Source organism: Cervus canadensis, chromosome 4 (assembly GCF_019320065.1).
Source record: "Cervus canadensis isolate Bull #8, Minnesota chromosome 4, ASM1932006v1, whole genome shotgun sequence".
Lineage (NCBI taxonomy): Eukaryota > Metazoa > Chordata > Mammalia > Artiodactyla > Cervidae > Cervus > Cervus canadensis.
This window is the reverse complement of record NC_057389.1, coordinates 62,014,658-62,033,330: the sequence shown is the minus strand read 5'-3', so window position 1 is coordinate 62,033,330 and position 18,673 is coordinate 62,014,658. Positions and strand designations below refer to the sequence as shown.

The 18,673-nt window shown below is 50.0% G+C and overlaps 1 long non-coding RNA gene and 1 other non-coding gene across 3 annotated transcripts in view; one reads left to right on the top strand and one right to left on the bottom strand.

Annotated features, from left to right (window-relative positions):
* LOC122439902 overlaps positions 1–18,673 on the top strand; it is a 222,487-nt gene that overhangs the window by 73,401 nt on the left and 130,413 nt on the right. For both annotated transcript variants that reach the window (XR_006269015.1, XR_006269016.1), the window contains exon 2: positions 11,879–11,994. This is a non-coding gene — a long non-coding RNA (uncharacterized LOC122439902). The remainder of the gene's footprint in view (positions 1–11,878; positions 11,995–18,673) is intronic.
* On the bottom strand, positions 7,311–7,383 carry TRNAW-CCA. Its single transcript has one exon. It is a non-coding gene; the product is annotated as a tRNA-Trp (tRNA).

The following is an 18,673-nucleotide window of genomic DNA, read 5'->3' as shown; positions in this document are numbered from 1 at the left end:
GTCTCCTCACCCACAAAAGTTATAGCTTTGAGAATTCCTTTGTTTTTAATCAATTTTTGGTTATTCAGGCAATGTAGAAATATAATTGCCTTCATTTATGACATTATAGGTGATACAATATCTTAGATTTCCTTTAAAATAGTGTGAGGTGGGGAGTGGCTGGGGGACCATGGTTAAAACATGATTGGTCATTATCTGATGGTTGTTGAGCCTGAGCCATGGATACCTGGGACCTGGCTGTGGTGGTCTCTGCATTTTTATTTCTGCTTACAATTTTTTACTATAAAAAACAAACACAACACATCATTATCGAAAAGGCTAAGGTCACGATAGATCTCTAAGCTTCTGTTGCTTGTTCAGCTCTTTTCCCTGTTGCAGCTAACTGTCACCAGTTTAGGTTTGTTTTAGGAGGAAATGGATGGCACATTCTAACTGGGATGATTTGAGGAGGTTTTAGTAGAGAGACCCTATGTAAAGTCATGTGAAGGGAAGCCCCAAAGCATCACGCAGTACCCCAGGGAAGGCTTTCTCACCTTTAGGCCCAAGGAACCGAACCTGGGAGAAGAGAGCCAAGCAACTTGGAAGGGGCCGGGACCTTTGGTTGTGGTCAGTTTTTGGAGACCCTATAGATGGAAACTGGGAGAATAAATACTCTGGTCTCCTTCTCCTCCATTCCTTTGATCTTGTATTGGTGCTCAACCCTGGCTGGAAGGCAAGATCACCCACTGATGCTGTTTATTCAGGTCAGCCTCCCAGGTCATGGAGCAGCATGGAGCGTGGTGGAGAATGGATCTGCAGGGGCATGTGGAAGATATCCAGTGTAGGTCTAACCATATATTTTCCAGTGTATTTGTGTACGCATATCTATGAATCCAGTGGGTTTGTTTTCATTGTTGTCTTTTTTTTTTTTTTTTTTAATATCCTTGGGATCATATCACATGCCTCATTCAGCAACTTGTGGTTTTCACTCATCAGTGTCCTGGTGTTCTTTCCATGGCAGTACTTCAAGATCTACCTCATTCTTCCTTGTGCCTGATAGTATTCCACAATGTGGACATAGTATAGTTTATCTTGCCCTTAACCCTTGATGAAAACTTAAGTTGCTTCCTTCTTGAGACTTTGTTGTCTTAACCCCGGAGACTCTCTGGTCATCTTGGGAACATCTGGAAAGTGGCCACGTGTAAAATGTTGTTTGTTCCCATGGAGTCTCACGATTGGTTGAAGGATTTTTGTGTTGTAGTATATACTTGAACTGTTCAAACAGTTCTGATTTTTGCCCACTGAGACTGCTGGGGAGAAAGATAAGGAAAATCATGAGGACTGGATCAAGCGTTGGAAGATGGAGTTTGAGTTCCAGGTTGGCCACTGCCTTGCTGTGTGAGCTTGGGCAAGTTGCTTAACCTCTCTGATCTTCGGTTTTACCTCTGTAAACTGCAGATGATATTTCAACCTGCTCCTCCTGCCCCCTGTGGTAGTTGTGAAGGTGTTGGGAAACAAAAGGTGAGAAAGAGCTTGAGGTGGAATCCAGTGACAGTTCCTTATCAGAGGACAAGGTTTGTGCTCCTGTCGGCCAAGCTTCTCCCTTTAGGCAAGACTGTGGCAGTATTTCCAAGAAGTGCGCTGTTTCCCTGCTCCCATCACCCCCTGACCACAGCCGTGGCTCAGACTTGGCTTCCCTGAGTGACAGGTCTACCCAGACCAAGGATTATCTGACCTTGTGCTTCTTGGTGGTTGTTTTTCCCATGGGGCTAATTTGCTATGGGACTTGGACTCCTTTTCCCCTAGAAGACTGAATGTCTCTTGGGATTGGAGTTTTCTATCCATAGTCAGAAGACCAGTAGCTGGTCCTTCTCTCTTCTCTGACTTTAGATCAGGGAGGCTGCAGGTGTCACAGTCACCACTCCACAAGGGCAGGATGACAAGCTAGAGGATAGGTCTGTGTCCATTACTTATACCAGAGCATCAAAACTCACTTCCCCCAGAAAGCATCTCTTCCAGTAAACCACAGCCATTGCTCCTTGAGTGCTTATCACTGCAAGGCACCATGCCAAGTGCTTTCCATAACCATTTCACTTGGTTCTCGCAAGAACCCTATTATCGCTAGTCTTACTTCCATTTTACAGAAGAGGAAACATAGGCTCAGAGAGTTTAAGGTGCTTGCTCCAGGTCATGCAGTTAGAAAGAGGCCGAGTTGGAATTCACGCCCCAGTCCAGTCTCTCTGTGACAGCAGGGCCATGTCCTTGGCCACTGGGCTGTATGCCTTCCTGGCTCACTCTGCCATACCTGAGGCCACTCTGACCTGGGTTTCTTAAGGTTTCAGTGTGGTTTGACCTGGAATATTTCCTGTCCGTGTGTGCCTGACCCCCTAAAAATTAGCGAATGTGTTTTCTGCTTTTTGTGCCCTCTGGAGTGACGGGGTTAGAGTTGTGTATGTAGTAGGAGCTCAGCGAATGCCAATTTCTTGTGAAAATCCCACTGGGGGTGCTGTTGGCAGGACCGGCAGAGCAAAAAGGCAGCATTGGCCCTTTATGGAAGTTATCAGGAAGATGAATAAGGCTTGAAACGCGAGACCCTGGCAGGGCTGACTCAGACCTCACAGAATGACTCGCCCTGGCCTTTGAAGAGCTGAGAGCTATTTACATCGAACTAATGGACCTCGCTGGCTGTGAGCAGTCAAAGCCGCTGTATAAATACTACGGCCTAAGGCCACAGAGTGAGTGAGGACAGGGACAGGAAGAGACCCCTCCTCACCCTGCTCCCCTCCCTGAGAAGCCCATGGGGGAAGCGATGGCCCTGATTTGGTGGGGAGCCACTGGCAGCAAGCCCGTGCATGGTAGCAGCATGGTCTCTAGTTGGCATTGTGGTGTGCAGAAATCTCTCACGGCACGAGGTTCTTTGAATAAATAAATGGTGGCCAGCTGTTAGTCTTCCTATTGGCGTGAACATCCATCATGGCATGTTTCAAATATAAGTCTGAGAAGGAGAAGCTCAGACGCCCATGAAAGGCAAATGCTGGGATGATCACCCAGCCCAGTCTGGCACTCAGGGGCCTCAAGAAACTCGCAAACTGGGAACGCTGGCTGGTGTCCGTTCCAGGGGTTGGGCGCAGGGTCTCATGTTCTCTATAGGTGTCCCCCACCCCACCCAGGAGCTGAGTGTTTTCCAGCAGGGGACACATGAGGACATCAGGCTCCCGCTGGGGACCTGTTTGGTGGAGCCAGTGCAGCGCTGATGGCCGTTTCCCTTCTCTGGGTGTCCTTCCCCATCTCCTGCCACTGGCCCTGACTTACAACAGACCTTGAGAACAGGTAGGCTGGGAAGGGCAGAGGCCCCTCCCATTGGGCCCAGCCCCTTGTCTGCACTTGGTGGTCATGGCCCAGGGGCTGCTTGAGGTGCCCCGGTTTGGGGCTAGCTGGTGACGGGGCAGGATGTCACCGGCAGTCTATGGCGAGCTGTTCAGTGCCACTCTCTGTCCACTGGGAGCAGGTCCAAACCCACCGTGGCAGTCTTGTCTACCCTCAGCCAGGCTGGGCGAAGGAGTCTGGGGCCTGCCTGGCCTGTACCCCTCACCTCCTGCAACCAAGTATGCTCTCTCTCTCGATCATTTGTATTGCTTTTTTGTCTTCCCCCCTGGGAATTCATTCATTCACCTACTCATTCTAAAAATATTATTTTGCATATACAGTGTACCAGGCCCTGGGAAGACAGGGGTGAGCGAGAGGTGGTCCCTACTTACTGGAGCTGACCTTTCATTGGAGTGGGGTGCGCAGTCAGATAAAACACAAGAGACTAAAAGATAACATCACATTGTGAAAAGTGCTATTAAAGAAACAAAGGGGCTAGAACCTAGTCTAGATACTGTGGCTTTTCTGAGGAGGTGACTTTTAAGCTGAAGCCTAAAGACTGAGAAGGAATCCACCAAGTGAAGATGAGGGGGACGAGCATTCCAGAAGAGAGACTAGCATATGCAAAGGGCCTGAGGTCACAGAGAGCTTGGTTTCCTTGTGGAATTAAAAGATACGGAGGTGTCTAGAGTGCAGAGAGTTGAAGATGATCTAAGAACAACTCAGAGTGGCCTCGCAGGCCCTGTGACAGTCTGGAGGGCAGAGGAGCTCAGCGGGCTCTGCTAAGGTGGGGGAGGCTTAATGGGGAGAGGGGGCATGTGCACTGAGAATGTTGCTTTAGGAGCATTACGTACACTTGTTACATGTATCAGGAGCCTCGTGCTTGCCACGCGTTGTACCGAGTGCTGGGATGGATGACATTTAGTTTGGATGGTCTCCTGGAAGCAGAGAGGACCCCATAGGGTCTTTATCTTGGGGTGACATGGTAAGATGGGAAACAGAGCAATCCCAGGGGTAGTGGCTTCAGTGAGTTCTCTGCCAGAATGGTTTTGCAGAAATCAGCTCCCCACTTTCTACCTGCAGCCTGAGACACAGGCTTGTCTGACCTCTTGCTGCTGGTGTGGCCAATGCCCTCCTCATACTAGGTGCATGGTGGCCCTGGACTCTGTGGAGCGTGAGCTGAGGATGGCTGGTTCTTGGTGGGAGGAGGAAAAGGTCTGTTCCAAGGCACAGAAAGCACAGAGGCTGCAGATGTGGAAAGGGGAAATAGTCCTTGTTGCCCACCCTCTAGGCAGGCAGGGAAACTGAGTCCTGGGGGCAAATCACAAAGTTTCTTGACTGGCTGCTAATTGTACTTTGCATTTCATGTTTGAAAAGTACTTAAAGAGATGGACGGTGTGACCTGCCCAGCTCACATATCTATGTGTAGTGCCGTGAAGGTGGTTGGCCTGAGAGCATCCGCCATCTGTGTCCTGGAGAGCCCTCAACTTGTGTATCCCAGCTCCTTTATTCCTTGAGCATAAACGGACTTATCTCTGGCCACAGAGGCTCTATACCCTCATGTGTTTGGAGCTTAGGCTCTTTGCTTTCCTTGAAGGTTTACATAAAGTGTTTATAGCTGTTACCCACACTAACCTCAGGCAGGACTTATTTTGCTTTAGGGTTTGTGGGAAGAGAAGGGGACGGCGAAGGATGAGATATTGGATGGCATCACCGACTCAATGGACTTGAGTTTGAGCAAGTTCCAGAAAATAGTGAAGGACAGGGAAGCCTGGTGTGCTGCAGTCCATGGGGTCGCAAAGAGTTGGATTCAACTTAATGACTGAATTGAACTAATCTGAACTTGGGCTTTAAATGGAAGACGCTAGGGCTTGTTGGGTAGGCTGTGGCCTCCAGAGTCATGCTGCCTGGGTTCTAGCTGCTGGGAGCAGTGACTTGACTTCCCTGAGACTCAGGTCCTTCAGGAGAGAGAGTCAGACAGTGGTTCCTGCAGTGCAGACTGCGGCTTGCTTGCCAGGTGCTTGTCCTCAAGCACGTCCTACACAAAGCTCAGCGATGCTGCACCCGTGTGCATCACAGTCACCAGAGGGTCTGTGCAAGCAGATGCCTGGACCCCCCTCCCCCAGAGGATCCCAGCCAGGAGGACTAAGGTGGGCCCAGGAATCTGCCTTTCCATCTGGTTCCCAGGCTGCTGGTCCCAGGACCACACTTCGAGAATGACTGCGTGAGTGCATTTAATCAGCCATCACGACAACCCCCTCAACTTGGTATTACTGTTATTGTGACTTTGCTGATGAGGAAATTAAGGATTAGTGGATGAAGTAACTTGCCCAGGGTCACACAGCCGTTGGGCGGTGAAGCTGGGATTCACATCCAGGTCTGGGTGATGCACAGCCTTCATTCCTGGACTCTGAGTTGTGTGTGAGTCTTAGCAAGTGCCCACCAGGCAGGGATGAGGTGCTCCGTACATGCTGGCTGCAGGCCCTGTACCCCTTTAGACCCAAACGGGCCTTTGTCCGAGATGATAGTTGACACCGAGTGGTTTTCATTATTGTTTGGTGATACAGCAGAACCAAATTATACTCAGAAAACTTAGATGAGAAGAGCTAGACTTGAAAGGATGAGTGGCTGGAGAGGTGCTGATTCACCAGACAGTCATAGACTTCCAGGGTGAGCGGGGACCATGCAATCACTTGTTGTGAATCCCACTCCTTCCCCAGCAAAGGGTTCCCAGCCCCGTGGGAGGGCTTCCAGGGCTGGGACCCTCACTCACTCTCCTGACACCGGGACAAAGAGAAAGGGCTTCATTTTCAGAGGCAGTGTGTTGGCCTAATGGAGCCGGCCCAGGCCAGCAGAGGGATATCACGGCCTCTTGTCTTCCTGAGCCTCTTTCCCCAACTGGAGTAGGGGATCTGGTCCCCATAGGACAAGCTCTACACTGGGAGCCGCTCAAGCCTGGCAGACAGCATGGGTGTGAACACAGAAGACTGAGTCCAGGGCAGCACTGGGACCCTTAAAGCTGGACTTTACAGGAGGGGAGGGACTCCTGGTGAGGGAACTGGCCGGAGCAAAGGTTCAGGCAGTAGAAATGCAAATGTCACCCTCAAGGCACATCATACGGTTCTTCCAACACATCCAGTCCTATCTCCCCAGTGATGTTTCCTTGATGGAAACTTTTCTACTGCAGTCAGACAGTGGGCAACGTTGACTACCAGGCGGAGGCGTTTGGGTTGTCTGCCATTGAGGTAAAGGAGTGGGGAGCTGCAGATCCCTAGAAGCAGGCAGATACACTGCCCATCTCAGCCTGAGCTTCAGCTGCTGCGGGGGCATGTTGCTTTTTTTTGAATTCTCAGTCCAAACATTTTTACAAACTTTCTAAGTAAATGCTCTGGAAGCTGAATTATCATGGAGACATCAGCCAGGCAGTCCCTTCTTTGCCCCCATCCTCTTTTTTTTTTTTTTTTTCTGGCAAAGAGTGGATTTGGGGAGTGCCATTGTCTGTGTTCCAGCTCTCCCAGCCCGGAGCAGGCCCTGCTGAAGCTGGTACCTTTATCTTGGTGAGCTCAACCCTCAACTCTCTGGGTCTTAGCTGGATTAAGGGCCTAGATGTTGCTGAGGAGGAAGGAGGGACCTCTGTAATTGCTGTTTAAATCTACCTAACAATAGCCACATGTGGAGCCAGATTTGAGGGTTATTAAATATGAGCACCATTCTTTCCCCAAACATGCCTGTGTTTGCATAGCTGGGCAACATGGGGAAGTGGGGGCTGGGAGAAGGCTGCAGAGTCAAAAGGGGGCTTCAGAGGCCCCTTTTCTGAGAGAGAGGGCAATTTTGGGTTTGGCTGAGAAGCCTGGTGACCAGAGTCTCCCAGCCCTGGTCTGGGCTCACACGAGGCCCCTGCTCCTTTCTTTCTTTTATTTTATTTTTAAATTTTTTGGCCATGCATGTGGCACATAGGATCTTAGTTCCCTGACCAGGGATCGAACCTGTGCCCCCTGCATTGGAAGCAGGGAGTCCTAACCACTGGACTGCCAGGGAAGTCCCCCCGGCTGTTTTCGTAGGGGTTCTTATCCTCTGCAGCATCTGCCTGCTGTCTTGGTGTGACACAAGGGAAGGACGGGGTGCTGTGGAGAGAGGCCTGTAAGCTGGCCTGTCTGTTGCCATCTGGGGACAGGTGGTCATGTGCGTCTCAGCTTTTCCCTGGTGCCCCTTGCCCACAGCGAAGGGTGATGGGCAAGGACATTGTGTTGTGATGGTGTGGCATGCCATCAGCTCCTGGCTCCTTCCACAGCGGGGTGGAGGGAAGGCCCGGAGGCTCAGTTTCCCAGCTCTGCACTGTCAGGCCTGAGGGCTGACGGTGAGTTACATGGCCTTATTCTGACCAGTCGACGACCAGCCGACGTTTTGGAGACAATGTGCTCTGCAGGTGTGTCTTTGTGACAGGAACCAGCTCAGGGAAAGGCCTGGAGCGAGTGTGGAGCTGCCTCTGGAGGGGGTGAGGTCCCAGGAAGGGTGCAGCCAGCTTCCGGTGCCACCCTCTGGCTTGGGTGTGGTGCTACCACCTGATGCTGGGGGGGGGGGGTGCTCCCCTGCAAAGGTGCAGTTGCTCTGGGACCCTGGAGGCAGGGCGGCAGGTGTGACTGAGACAGAGGCCAATGGACGCTGGTAATCCGGGAGGGCTGCCGCTCTGAGTGAGCCCCAGGGGCGGCCTCTCCTGTCACTCATCAGACATGGTGGCGTGTCAACCATGGAGAACAGAATTAAAATCCTGCAAAGACATGTCTTTCCTTTGATTTTTGTTTTAAATGATAGATTTAAGCAACTTTGTAAACTGTGTTATTCAAGTTAAATTTCCAACACATCCAGTGTTGGAAACCAAAGCGTCATAAAGACAAAGGACAGACAGGGAAATACCTTTGTATCACATGATAGATGAAGAACATACACATTTCTTACAAATCAGTAGAAACTTCTTTCTTGTGAGGTTGTGGAAATAGCAACCCTCGTATAACGCTGGTGCACATAGCCAGGGTGTTTCTGAAAGGCCCTTTGGCATTAACTACCTTTAAAATATGCACAAAGCTTTATGTTTTGCCTCCTTCTACGAGGTTCTGTTTCTTGCAGATTTTTCTCCCAATTTTGGCCTCTTTTTAAAAAATTTATTTATATATGGCTGCACTGGATCTTCGTTGCTGCACGCCAGCTTTCTCTAGTTATGGTGAGCAGGGACTGCTGTTTGTCGCAGGGCATGGGCTTCTCGTTGCAGTGGCTTTTCTTGTTGTGGAGCACAGGCTCTAGGGCACGTGGGCCTCAGTAGTTGTGGTGTGTGTGCTCAGTAGTTGTGGCACACGGGCTTACTTGTTCATCGGCATGTGGGATCTTCCCAGGCCAGGGACTGAACCCATCTCCTCGGCATTGGCAGGCAGATTCTTAACCACTGGACCACCAGGGAAGTACAGTTCTCCTTTTTTTTTTTTTTCTGGTCATGAATAGCAAATTTTTCTTCTTTGGGTACCGTTGTATGACATATTTATTGTGACTTTTGTTATGTTTATATTCTTATAATGCATTTTGTTTTGAAATGTTGTTATAGATCGTTTCTACCCTGTCTGTAGTCCGTGTTAGTCATGTTTCTAAGAGCACTGTAACACCAGGCTCTTCTCCAATAAGAGTGGGGTTGGGGTTGGGGAGAAGGGAGAAGTATGGGCTTTGGTGATGGTCAAAGGTGCCAGTCCCAGCAGTGTACTTCACTCTCTGGGTGGTTTCAGGTGGCTTACCTAATCTCTCTGAGCTTCAGTGTCTGCGTCTTTCACGGAGAGTACTGCACCCAGGGGCACTGTTGTGAGGATGAGATGTAGAAATAAGAATAAAGCCCCTGGGCACTGGTTCTGCATGTGGGGACTGCTTGGTGAATGGAGCCATTGTTAGCAGCTGGACAGGGTTCCCGTGACTAGCACTTAATCATTTGGGCCCAGGGAGCTTCAGTGGTTCATTAGGTCCAATCCCCTGAGTCTTGGCAGGACTATATTCCAAGCATCCCCAAGACACTGCTATCCACTCCCATCTCAGGGACCTCAGGGGTGGCGGGGGCGAGGGGGGCGGGAAGCCCAGACTCCTGCTTACTAATGCATTCCAGTGTCACACCCTTGGAGCCAGGAAGTCCTCCTGAGTATCTACACTTAATCCCCCTGGCTAGATTTGAAGGTTATTATTATTTTTTTTCTTACTGTTTCTGTAGGGGAAAAAAGACTGAAATTTTGCTCTTGCAAAAAGATGTCTGACTTCCATGGCAAGCAGCTCTATCTTGCAACCTCCATATGAAATCCCTTTGTAGGAAGGCTCAGGAGGAGGAAGTGAGAGGGGCTGTGGAGAGAGAGCTATAATATCCTGGGACTTGTCCCTGATCAGCCCTTGGAACGGAACCCGCATTACTGGACATGCCCATGTCTTCTCTTGACACCCATGTATTCTCCTGCTTGCACTTATGTCTACATGGCTGTCTTGAAGGAATGGAAGTCTCACTCTGACCTTCCTACCCCAGCACACACATCTTGCTACCTCCTCCAGGGTCCTTCCTCTCAGGGGGGTGTCTGTCCATCCACTCACACAGCTGGACACCCAGGGGGCATCCTTGACCTGGCCTCTCTCTAGCCCCCCAGGGGGTATCCGGTCCCATGTCTTGTTGGTTTTATGTCCTGTAGCTCTTGAATCCCTGCACTTCTGTCCATCCTCACTGCTGCCACCGTATCCCCCTGCCTTTGCCTCTTACCTGGACAGCTGCAGCAGCACCCTAGCCACCCCCTCCCCTTACCAGGCCCTCCTGGTCTTTTCTCCACTCAGCACCCAGAGCCATCTCTGCAAAACACCCTTGCACTCGCCTCTTTAAACCTGCCAATGCTGTCCCACTGACCTTTGCAGAAAGACCAGACCTCTCTGGGTGCCCCCCAAGCCCTTGTCTGTTGTCTTGCCGCTCCTTGCTCTCTGCTCCTCAGCCACTTTGGCCACCTCTCCCAGCTCCTCAAACATACCATGTTCCCTCCTACCCCAGGGCCCTGACTCTCGTCTCTTCCCAGACCACTTTCTGCCTTACCTATGTCTGCCTGGTTAACTGTTGCTTATCCCTTAGATGTCAATATAACAGTTATTTCTAGCAAAGCCTTCCCTGACTCTCAGGCCAGCTCAGGTGCCTTTATCAAAAGCTCTCCTAGAGCAGAGTTCCTTTCCTTTAGAGTCCCTCACTGAGTTTACAATTAGGCGTTCGTTCGTGTGTGTGTGTGTGTGTGTGCACGCTCAGTCATGTCCGACTCTTTGCAACCCCATGGACAGTAGCCCGCCAGGCTCTTCTGTCCATGGGAATTTTCAGGCAAGAATACTGGAGTGGGTTGCCATTCCCTTCTCCAGGGGGCTACAGTCTTCTCTGGCAGGCTATGGTCCTTGGGGTCACAAAGAGTCAGACATGACTGAGTGACTAACATTTTCACACTTTCTTTGGTGTTTAGACCAGGCAGGAGTGGTTCATCAGGTGTTTTATGCAGGATAGTTGTCAAGTCCTAACCTACGAAGGGCTTTGTGCTCCTGAATAGGCTGGTGTACTCAGAGCCTTTGTGGATGGGATTATACCCACATGCTAGTAGAAGGGCTCTTGCTATTTGTAAGAACCCCATTTTTATGGGGTGAAAAAAATCAATCCTTCCCTAAATCAAATAATTACCAGCCAATTGGTCCCTTTTGTGACTTCAGTTTGCCTTGTGCACTAAGAGCTTAATTAGCTATCTCCTAGAGAAATAAGTGACTTTAGCTGGTCACACAGTCTGTAGGAATAAGCTCCAAGGGCCCTAATGCTAATGGGATCTTCTCAGACAACTGGTCAACCTCTGGGTCTCAAAAGTGATGTCAAGGGCATTTGGTGGTTACCACAAATAAATTGTCACTGTGTATGAAGCCCCCAGTGAGTGGAAGAGCTAACCCTCTTTGTGCATTCCTCCCAGTCTCCCATCCCAGATGTATAATGCCCTCTTGCAGTTCCAGTGTCTCAGTTGCCAACTTGACAGGCTGGTGGTCTAGTGAGCAGGTCGGCCTGGGTTTGTTCTGGTTTGTCACTGGCTGTGTAAGCTGGAGCATCCCTTCACCTGTTTGAGCTCAGTCTCCCTGCCTGATGCATCACTTACAGGTGTGTGGGGCTCCCTCTAAGAAAATGAGTCAGAGAGACTTTGCAAGGTCTAACATTATTCAAATCCAGAGAACCCTGAGGATGGAAATAGACCCATTGGCAAACGTGAAGATTTGTTAATGCTTGATCTTCTGTTCTAATGTCTGACCTCCTGGTATGGGTTCATCTATTTCACTCGGCCTCAGTCTCCCCATCTTCCCATGGAACAAGAGGGGTTGATTCTGGGTTGGCAGATAAGAGAGTTAATTGCTGTCCCACCTCTGCCCTCCCACAGTTAAGGCAGACATCACTAATGAACACTGAGTATGCGGTCCTCCTCGGTAGAGAGCCACAGACAGACAGCCAGGGCTCCTCTCTTCACAGGCTTGCCTTGGTGGTGAAGCTGTTTGCCAGTTGTGGAGAGCAAACCCTCATGAATCAACTGACGTGCCTACAGGAGGATCAAGGCCTGGGGAGGCTGACTCGCTCAAGACTTGGGGGTAAGTGCACTTGTGAACTTACAGATGGCTTTGGGGAGGTGGCTTGAATGGTATCTCATGTTTGGAATGTACTGAACAGGTCCAGCTCGGGTCAAAAAGGGCCCATCATGTGTTTCAAAGGCATCACTTTTTTCTTCTGCCTACCTCGCGGGAGGCCCTTGACTTTGTTCTCTCTCAGAGGTCCCTATGTCTGTGGTCCTTTGGTTGCCTGCCTCCCCTCCTGCCATGGGGTGACTGTGGCAGATTCCAGCAAGGATTCTGCCAGTCTCCGTGGAAGCAGATCCATGGCCATGCCCCTCCCTGGGACCTGGGGCTGAGCACCCTCCTTGGAACAGGTATCTGGGGCCACGAGCCCCAGGAGGTGCTATCCTGTCTTTAGAAGCCAGCTGGGTTTCCATCATGTAGGGAGCTTTTCTGCCCAGAGGAGTGAGGACAGAGAGTTATTTTGCAGAGGAAGAGGCTAGGGAGGCCGTGGCGAGAAGCTTAGGTGAGCGGCTCAGAGCTCTTCTCTCCCCACCCCATCCAGCGTGGAGTCCCCACGCAGGGGTGTGGCTGGGGAAGGAAGGGCGTGTCAGAGGGGGCCTGAGCTGAATTTAGGTGTGGGCTTCTGAGTGAGCAGTGTGGTGTTTGGCTAGGCTCCCGAGGTCGGCAGGCCGAGCTGAGACACCAGCTCTGTTTAGTCAGGGGACTGGGCCTAGGGGCAGAGGCCTGCGTGCTGGGGGCCTGCCTCCTCATTGGCAATAGAGCGGTTGGAGGTACCGTGGGAGAGGCAAAGGTCCTCTCTGCTCTGTACCCCTCTCATCCCCTTCTCTAATTTTATTCTTTCCATCTTGCTTAAGAAACTGATGTCATGAAGACATGATGTGGCCCAGTAGGCCAGACCCCAGTGTGATCCTGTCCAGACCCCATGTCCAGACATCCCTCCCCCACTGCTCAGGTGTATCCCAAGGGCCGGGTACCCCTGCTTGTGAATTCTGGGCATCTCAGACAGGCACTTTTCCTCCCGACCTGGTTATGCCATCTAACAAATTCATTTGGGGGCGAGCTCGGAGATGAGGTTTGGAGGAGTGCGAGAATTGTCTTTTTAACTGTCCCCAGGACGCCTGGAGCAGGCTTGGAGGATTCTCACTAATCTAATCCCTGTCAGAAAAGGAACGATAAAGCAATTCAGGCTTTAGAAGCCAAATCCCCTTCCTGCGCTCACACTCCTTCTAGCTCTCTCCCGGACCATTTTCCCTCCTTTGTGATGAAGCCGTGGTTCAGCTCCTCCATAAGGGTTTCAGTGGATTTCATGTTTCACTCTTCCATTTTTCATATTTAAATTTGCTTTACTCTCTGGTTTGACTTTCCACTGACCCTTGAAGAATTGGCGTATTTTAAGGAGGGGAAAGAGATCTCATTATAGGAAATGAGAAAAATGGGGCAGAGTTTTAAAACTTTTAATGACTAAAACACAGTGTTCCAAGTCGGTATTGCGCTGGGGTTGAAGTCACTGTTTGGTTACAAGTCTTTAGGTCTAAACGGGGTTGATGACATCTGTTTAATTTTAGATGTCTGGAATACATTCTGAAAATAATGAAATCCAAATGTATGACCAAATTAGAGAACAATTTTATCTGCGACAAAGAAGTTTTTAAAATAAGAGCAAACATTTCGACCAAACAAAACTTTAAAAGACCCATCAAACCTTTGGTCATCTTGCCTCAACTTTTTCCCAGTGGGTCTCCATGGTTGAGAGAACTCTGTGTGTGAACCAGACGTTATTATGTAATTTTATACCCATTTTCCTGTCCTTTCTCTGGGCGTGCGCTCTGCCGTGTGCTGTCAGCCCCAGAGAGACTGTGTTTAGGGAAGTGAGGACCCTTTACGGCAAACTTCACTGATGAAGCAAAGGGCTTTTGTCACCAACACTTGGGGCTACTTGTCAGCTCTTGTGTAATAAGCTGAATAGCTTGGGCGGGGACCTGGGGAGAAGCTCAAAAGTGCAAAGACCATGCTGATGCCACAGGGGGATAACCCCGGGCATGGTGACGGACAAAGAGTATTTCTGACTCTCACATGCCCGTTGTGGCCGAGGCAAGTCCCTGACCCTCTCTGGGCCTGGCTTTTCCCATCTCTATGAGGAGCTGAGGGATTCTGGGAGGCTTGTCAGGGTTGACCTCCCTCTAGGAAAGTTGTGTTGTGCTGAGGATCCCCTATGATTGAAACGTGCACTGAACAATTCCTCCCACCTCCCTGGAAGTCCAGCATCTAGGATGATGGAGAGACCCTGCCCATGGGAGTCTCTTCATTGTCCAGTTCCAGGAAGTCCTAGGAGGATAACCAAGATTCTGTGTCTACTCCGTGCTTCCAGAGAGTCCAGTGTCTGGGCCACCTCCTCCATCCTTGGTGAGACTTTCCTGTTAAGACAAGAAGTAAATTATGGTTCAAGTTTTGCCTGATGTCCTAAAACATTTGGTTACTGGGCAAGGTAGTTCTGCCTTTCTAGGGTGTTTGTACCTTCCAAATATTTGTAGATTCTTACCTGTGTGCCCTGACCCACCCCTCAAGTATCAGCTCAAGTCTGTCCTAGAGAACCAGCCCCTTCTCTGTGGAGTTCCCTCCAGTTCCCTTGCCCAAGACTGTTTTCCCAGGTCAGCTTTCTGAAGTGTGGCCCCGTGCCCCATTGTCTACACATTTCTCACATGGTTTAGGTTTGTCAGTGGGATGTCCTAGAGATGGGAGAAGGTTTCCCAAGTGCTTGCCCTGATCAGTGACCACAGGCACACTTGGAAATGGGGGTTCTCTGCCTGTGGTGCCCGGGCTCAAGGGCTTGGGCTAAAGCTTGGGCTTGGTGAGGCCTCCACGCTAGATTGGCCTCTACAGAAATGAGCAAGTGGAGGTGCTGCCTGCTGTGGACGGATGATGGATGGATAGGTAATGCCAAGGTGAGCCCGGGCCTGCCCAGAGCTCTGGGGTCTGTACATTTTGTCTGTTGGCTGCTTCCTTGCACGATCTGGTCCATTCTCAGGACTTTGTTTTTCAGTTGGTGCCCCCACGTGTTGGGAGGCATCATTAGCTGTGCTCTGGGCGGAGGTGGAGGATGATCTGATGGTGGTGATATTGGGCAAGTGTATTTGGGTACATTCGTGGGGTGTTCCAGTGGGTTCATTGTTAAGGGGCATGGACTCTTCAGAGACAGTGGGCTGAGGTCAGAGCGATGAGAGGCCTAGGAGGAAGGGACACAGTAGCACCACTGACAGCAGGTAGTTGGTGAGGGGCCGTGGGTCTCTGGGGATCTGGAGTGGAAGTTTCATTTAGGTCTGGAGGTGGAGAGCACAGAGCACTGGCGTGGAAGGCAACATGGCCCCCCACTGATGCTCCATATGACCTTGGGCCAGCCAGAAGCCTTGCTGGGCCTCAGTTCAAAATCTGTGAGATGTGAAGGCTGATACCCACCTGATAGGCTTATGGTGAAGCCCAGATCATAATATGGTATTGAAAACCATTGTAAAGATGGCAGTTTGTGAATTCTAGACAAGAATAAGAAATTTGAATTTTTGTTCATACTAATAAAGACATAAAAGGAGTATGATGATAATAAGTCATCCAGCCCTGTTTTTCATTCAGGACAGAGGAGTTGAAAGAACATGGAAATAGAAGTCAGGCTATTAGATTTCCAGGTTTCTCGTCCCTCACTCTATGTACGGCTCTGGGTCTTAGTGTCCCCATGTGCATAGAGGGGCCAGTAGTCCTTACTCTGTTTTCTTTCCTGGGCTGCTTTGAGGCTGGAGGGTGGGTGGGGTGGTGGTGAAGTGACCAAGTGCTTTGCAGGTGGGAAGCACCATGAGGATGGGTTGGGCTGGTGTCGATGGCCTGTGCTGTTGGGAAGGGCATTCAGGCCACGACATTTTGGTGCAACTCTGAGGACCAAAGGGTCCTGAGCTGGCTGTTTTCCTGTGGTCCAGGTACAACTTGTTGTGCAATGAGGCTGCCGAGCTCGGCCTCTAACTTTTTGTATGGCAGTGAGGGGCTGAATGCAAGTTTGTCAGGGTGGCTGTAATTAGAACTCAGACTTTGCAGATATTAAGTGTGGCTTAATGTTTTAACTATGGTACAATAAATTTACAACATCAGGGCCGTGTCTAGCTACTTGGTAGACTGAAGGCATGAAGAGGCATAGTCACATTTTGCCAGATTCATATCAGAGACTTCCCTGGTGGCTCAGACGGTAAAAGCATCTGCCTACAATGCAGCAAATCCGGGTCTCATCCCTAGGTCAGGAAGATCCCCTGGACAAGGAAATAACAACCCACTCCAGTACTCTTGCCTGGAAAATCCCATGGACGGAGGGGAGTGGTAGGCTACAGTCTATGGGGTCGCAAAGAGTCAGATATGACTGAGCAACTTCACTTTCACTTTTCAGGGAACTCTGGGGGCCAGGATTGCTGCTGGATTTTTACAATTGAAAAAAATTTAATAGCTTTAGTTTTACTGGAATGGTTTTAGGTTCATAGCAAAATAGGGAACGGTACAGAAAGTTTCCATATACTCCTCCCCCCACCACCTTGCACCGCTTCCTCTATTAGTCAGCATCCCCCACCAGAGTGGTCCATTTGTTGTAACTGATTAACCTATGTTGACACATCATGATCACCCAGAGTCTGTAGTTTACATTGGGGTTCATTCTTGTACACTGTATGAGTTTGGATAAATGTTTAATGATATGTATCTACCATTATAGTATCAGAGTCATTTTGCTACCTTAAAGATCCTCTGTGTTCCATCTATTCATCCCTCCCTTCCCCCATCCCCTGGCAACCACCGATCTTTTTACTGTCTTCAGAGAAGTGAAGAGATCTTCTCAGGTCCCTTGGCCATCAGTGGGGAGCCAGGATTTGACCCCTGGCTGTCTTCCTGCAGAGCTGATGCTCCAGAACATAAGACTGCCTGTTGAACATTTCATCCTCAGGCCATGGCAGGTGTGACCCAGAGCAGCCTGGGAAGTGGAGATGTGGGAGTGGTGGCTGAGACTCGGGGGGGGAAGAAGACAGCCACTGTGATTCCCACTTCCCTTCACCTTTACCCTAAGTTCTGACATAATCAGTACACTGGTCTTCACTGTGTCGGCACTAGACCTTGGGGGAAAGGCCAGGGTCTTAGGGGAGATTGGGTGGGTGATGGGAGGAGGACTGAAAAGCTGGGAGGACACAGTCACTCATGTCCTGGTGACTGAGCATCGGATCTGAGCCAGGTTGCTGTGCTGGGTGCTGGGGACATAGCAGAAAGCATGACAGATGAGGTCCCTACCTCCTGGGGCTCCCAGTTTGGTGAGAGACAAAGATAGTACACATAGATAAATCAGAAAATTGTCAGGGGTGACAAGTACACTGTAAAGTGTTAAAAACGGGTGATGTGATGGACAACTCTTTTGAACTGGGTGGTCAGGGACAACTTATCACGGAGGAGACAGTTAGGCTGAGATCTGCATGACCAGGAATCAGCTGTGAGAAAATGAGGGGACTGCATTACAGGCAGATGAAACTGCAAGTGCAAAGGCCCTGGGGTTGAACAAGATTGGTGTGTTGAAGATGTAGAGTAGACAAGACGGCTGGATTTAGAAATCCAGAAGGGAGTGGTAAAGGATGACATGAGTGAGATAGACTTCAGATCATCTGGAGCTGTATGGGGCAGTGTCTAGAAGTTTGGATATCATTCCAAGTACAATATGAAGCCAGGGTGGTGGTGGGTGGTGGTGTTTTAAAAGATGCCTTTGACAGTGGGTTGTAGGGAGGAGAGGTAAAGATGGGAGGTCAGTTAGGCTCCAGGTAAGTGTTTGGTGTAGAGTCAAGAGGATTTTCTGATGGATTGGCACTCTGTCCAGAGTTGCTTAAGCTGAGAATTATGCCTAACCTTGGGCAGCGTTATTTAAAAAAAAAAAAAAACACACCTCTTTGAGCCTTGGTTTCATCATCTGTAAAGTACTTAATAAGAAGACTTAACTCACTGGCATTTGGTGAGGGTTACAGTAGCTCAGATGGTAAAGAATTTGCCTGCAATGCAGGAGACCAGGGTTCAATCCCTACGTCAGGAAGATCCCCCACAGAAGGGAATGGCTACCCCCTCCAGTATTCTGGCCTGGAGAATTCCGTGGACAGAGGAGCCTGGTGGGCTACAGTCCATGGGGTCTCACAGTCAAACTTGACTGAGTGACTAACACTTTCATACTCAAATGAGATAATGCACATAAAACTATGCCTGGCATGTTGAGCTGAACTGAGCTGAAGTCGCTCAGTCGTGTCCGACTCTTTGTGACCCCATGGACTGTAGCCCCCCAGGCTCCTCGGTCCATGGGATTTTCCGGGCATGAATACTGGAGTGGGTTGCCATTTCTTAACTGGTTCTCAATTAAGATCTTCATGAGCACCGTCATTAGTGTGTTATGTTTTCCCCTACCATTTCTTCAGTGGGACCTCAGGTAAATCACCTGGCCTTGCCGCACCTCAGTTTCCTTATCTGAAACCTAGGGATCATAACAGCACCCCCCGACCCCCGAGAGCTGCTGGGTCTAATGAGGTGAGATGAGCAAAGAGGTGCATACCACAGCTGACATGTTCTAGGTGTTTAAGAAGAAGGGCTTGCTACTTGCCTTAGCCCCACAGCCATTTGCTGAGGTGGGGAGGAGCCAAGGAAGAGCAAG